This window comes from Capsicum annuum, chromosome 7 (assembly GCF_002878395.1).
Source record: "Capsicum annuum cultivar UCD-10X-F1 chromosome 7, UCD10Xv1.1, whole genome shotgun sequence".
In the NCBI taxonomy this organism is placed as follows: domain Eukaryota; kingdom Viridiplantae; phylum Streptophyta; class Magnoliopsida; order Solanales; family Solanaceae; genus Capsicum; species Capsicum annuum.
In genome coordinates, this window is record NC_061117.1 from 184,548,445 (window position 1) to 184,553,622 (window position 5,178).

A 5,178-nucleotide genomic window follows, 5' to 3' on the forward strand; every position below is an offset into this window, starting at 1 on the left:
TACAATATATATATATATATATATATATATATATATATATATATACATTAAATATACACATCTATACAAGATATATACACAAATATACAAAACATATGCTACTTAATATAATAAATTAATAATACTTGGTAGTAAATTAATAATATATTGGAAGTAAGTTTTTACTTTAAAGTAGAAATTTAATTTAAATCATTAAATTAAAAAAATTACAAAGTAAGGACTAAGGAGTGAATGAATGTTGAATTTTATTGATTGCGAAATGATCCAAAATTTATAATTTACATGAATGAAAAATCTACAAATTATGCATCATTTTTTCCAACTCATTCATGTTAATATTAACGGGAACTTGTATAGGATAGTCAAAGTCAACGGGGGCACAACCATGCATTGGACTTGATTCTTCTGAGTTCTCCCGTGAAGACATAATTTCTTCAAGTTTCAGCTCGTCGTTCGGCTCCATTTTCATTCCTTGGTTTCTTCTTTCCGCTCTTATCCAATCTCTAAGGCAAACTAGGACATTCATTGCATTGCTTTCCAATAAGTGTCGGTTGTCTCAAAGCTTCTGTCATCCCTGACTAAAGGCGCCCTCTGATGCAATGGTTGACATTGGAATATTCAAGATATCTCTAGCTAATCTTGAAAGCAGAGGATATTATGTTTCATTACTCTTCCATCAATCCAACGTATTGATCTGTCGTCTGCGATCCTCTGACGACGACCGAAGATAATATTTTAGCTCTTCTCAATAAGTTAATGTGTAAGTTCTGTCATCAACACTGTTCCAATAAGGTAAATCATAAAAGAAATCAAGAAAACACTATGTGACGGTCTTTTAGAAGATGATGGCTCTTTGGGAGGATGAGGAGCGACAGTTGGAATGATATTTGTAGGCACCGTTAAATCAAATAAATCAGCATAGTGATTATATAATTTTTCTATGTATTCATTCGCATCACTCATAGCCGTCCACAAATCAGGTTGTACTTGTTCAAAATCATTGTTAGTAGTTATTTCTAAGTTAGCATAAATAATAGTACTAAAGTGGCACAGAGTATTATATTTCATGCATGGATTTAACATAGCACCAACCAAGTAAATAGGGGGAATCGAAAAAAAATATTTTTTAAAATTAGTAAACATGGCTCCAACAACTTTTTTATAACCTTTTTTATTTTTATATTTTTTGAGCAAACCAGAAATATGATTATATATGTCAAAATATTACAAACAGTAGGATAATAAGTATCGAAAAATTCAACCGTAGCTACATAAAATTTTTCTAAAAGCTTAACAAGATCATTAATTACAACCCAATCAAAATTATATAGCATGCAATCAGCAGATGAACCGCAATATTGGTTAAAAGCTAGTCTAATAGGAACTCTATATTTATAACAAGTTTTTAAAAAGCATACGTAGAATTCCATCTAATATCAATTTCCTCAGGCATCAATATCGATGCAAGTGCATTTTCTTGACATTTAACTTTAAATTCTCTAATTTTTTTCTTCGATTATTTTCTTGAATAAAACCAATAGCAAGACAGATTTTTTCAATATAAAGGTCAAAAAACTCAAGACCATCTTTTACAATTAAATTATATATATGATATGCACACTTAATATGAAAAATTTCAGGCAACGGCGGAGATAACTTAGATTTTAATTTTTTTATAGCAGTCTTGCTGTTTAGAAGTATTATCAAAAGCAATACATGGGATTTTATTTTCGATACCATAAAATCCGATAACTTTAACAGTAGAATTAACAATAAAATCTCCCGTATGTTTACGATCTTCATCATATAAAAAACTAAGAATACGTTTTTGCATTACAAAATTACTATCCATCCAGTGACAAGTAACGATTAAATAATCATTTTTATTTACAGTACGACCAAGATCAAAAGTTAGGGACAATCTACATTGAATATTTTTTAACAATGTTGATAAATAAAAATAATATTGTGAATGAAGTCTAAAAATATTAGATCGACAAGTACTTTTAGGAACATCATTAAACATAAGATTATAAATTTCTTGAATATAATGAATAAAGACATCAGAAGAAGGAAAATTAAAAGGCAAACAACCCACAACTACCATTTTAGCTATTTCTTTCCGGTCTCTCAATTTATTATACTTCTTCGTTACCTGACCGGTTGCTGGGTCCATTCTAGTTTACGTTGGCCCACCAACATCCTCACCACCTCGTGTAATATTTAACTCTCTTTCGTGAGCATCACCTATATGTCTCATTAACGTACCCGTACCCCTTTGTTTGCCTCCGCTTTTATACTTATATATTTGTTGACAAATATTGCATTGCACCTCAGTATCTGATATACATTCAAAAAATTGCCAAGCAATACTAGTTGTTTTACGATCTCTTGGGGCACGGGGAGGACGAGAAGGGAGATTAACTGATTCAGATCTAACGTTAGCATTTCCTACTGCGGGTGTTTCACCAATGTTTTCATCATCTTCGTCTAAATTAACTGCATATACTTCATTTTCTTCTTCTATACCGTAATTTTTTTGAGCTTCTACATAATTTATATCGTGAACACCTACACCTAAAGGTACACCTACTTCTTCCTCAAAAGGTTAACTAAGAGGTGTCGGAGGCACACAGGTATATCTACTACTTGAACTACCTCTACCGCTAGTAATTCACTTTTTACTACCACTACCGCTTTTGGGACAAAAAATTTTAACACCTTTAGTAGCGAGGTTTCTTAATTTATCCATAATATAAATTAAACTAAAAAAATTTAAAATACACAAATATAATAAAATTAAATATTCAACAATTAATACACTAAATAAAAATTAAACGTAAGAGATGGAACGACAATACCAAATTTTGAAAGTATCCGAAGGTTGCGACTTTAGAAACTTCCACTCGTACTTTGTAATCGCAAAATTAAAAAATTAAAGTGAGCACTTTAGGAAATTAAATTTATAGAATATTTGAGAATTGATAATTGAGATTTGAGAGAGAATGAGATTTGAGAGAATTAAAAATTGTGTGAAAAATGATTTGAAGGTGTAGGGCATTTATAGAATTTTTTGGGGGATTAAAAAATAATTTTAAAAGTAATTTCTTTTTCTTTTAATTAATGAGCTCAAACTAGCCGTTTGGACTCAAAACTGCTATATAGCCGTTGAATCAGTGATTAGTTTGGTCCAAAATAAAAAAAATTAAATTAGGCTGGACCAGATCGGTTAATCGGCGGGCCTCAATCGAATTAGGTCCGAATCAGGTTAATCAGGCCCAAAATAAAAGAAAAATGGCTTAGAATTCGATACCTTAAAACCCTTAAACTTATCGAATTGATTTTATTAAATAGATCTATTTGGATCGGATCAATCCGACCCATTTAACTGGTTTATAATAATTACACATAAACTAGCAAACGGAATTTTTAATTTCAGTCGAAAGTGGGCATAGGAATGTAGAAGTTGTCGAGAAAGTTCAATTCTGTAAACATGACAGCACGAAGGGGACATGATGTCTAAATTGGAACGATTGCCAAAGATGCAAAGAATATCATCAAGTCAACAAACAGTATTATACTTACACAATTGAAATATGTTAGGAGGATGCGGATGGTAATCAGTAGGCGTTTGGCCATGAAAATTAAAATTTTTTAGAGTTGAAGTTGGAATTGTGTTTGACTATATTTTTTTAAAAACTATTTTTTGAGTTTTGAAAAAAAAAATTGAATATGATTTTATACCCCAACTTTTACAAACTATCAAAATCACTCAACTTTTACAAATTATGCAAAAGGCATGTAGCAAACTGCAGCACAACTATCCTAAAATCTTTCAGCAAAGCGAGAAAATTACAAAGACTGTCAACTTATGTAATTTAAATTGATTTGCTTTTAAAGTATCTCAGTTATTAATAGTTATAGAAGAAGATTGAGTAGACTGATTAAGTAAGACTGGAGGCAACAAATCAACCTATAAAATATACGCATAAATGGAAGACATGAGTTTGTAGTCCATTAATTATTAATAATACTTTTGTCATTCGATCATTTTTACATAAAATTAATAAAAAATAGTTTTAGGTATAGCAAATCATTGTCCGGGTAGAAGAAGACATACATTAGCCAGAAATGTGAACGAGTGTAAGTAATGAATATTTTTATCAAAAAGGAGAGATTAGTATAAATGAGTAGTCATCTTTAAGTTTCAAGAAAAAAATAGTAGTTTACAAATTAAATCACTTACCCATAATTTAAATAATCATCATCAGTATGTACACTGCAAATGAATGAGAATAGAATACAAGTGCAAATGAATGAGAAAGTGTTTTTATTTATTTGTTGGTAGTTAGTTATAATTATAAGGAGAGTTTTATTTAAAAATTTAAAAGATTGGAGTTATATGTAATCATAATAAAAGTTGAAATTGGAGTTGAAAAATTATGAAAACATCAAAAACCTGTTTTTCATTTTTAGAAAAAATTTTTGAAATTATTTTTCAAATTTTCATGGCCAAACACCACAATTTTCAACTCCGAAAATTTTTTTCGAAAAAAAGAAAAAAAATTTCATGGCCAAACTGACCCTTAATATTCAGTTTCCTCTTTAATTAAGTTATATGTATTAGCAAGAATAATTCGTAAAATTTCAGACGCTTTAATTTAATTTGATGTATATAATTAACTGATATAACATACTTTTATGTGGTTAATTTATTTTATGTAATATGCCTTTGAGAAAATACATAAATTATTTTTAAAATTTGAATTGAAAATATTTGAGTTAAACACCTTATTATGGTTCAAATATTCAATCATAATAAATCATCATTAGAATATTTAGATAAATCTGAGGATCTCCATAGTTTTCACCATTACATGGTGATTTTGATCTCACATATTTTGTTGATTCAATCACTACACTATACAAAAGTTCTAAACATATGCATTTTAGATATAAGTAAAATGTCAAATATACATTACATCAAACTAAGGATACTAAAGTAGGAATACAACAACAAATAAAGGACTAAAAATAATTCTCGTAATCTTTTTCTCCAACCCCATCTCTTCTTCCTCCCATTTTCCACTTTCTCATTCATACCTAAAGCACAAAATAGTACGAAGTGGTGGATCAGCTTCCTCTCTTTCAACTTCACCAAAAGATTCAACAAGCATG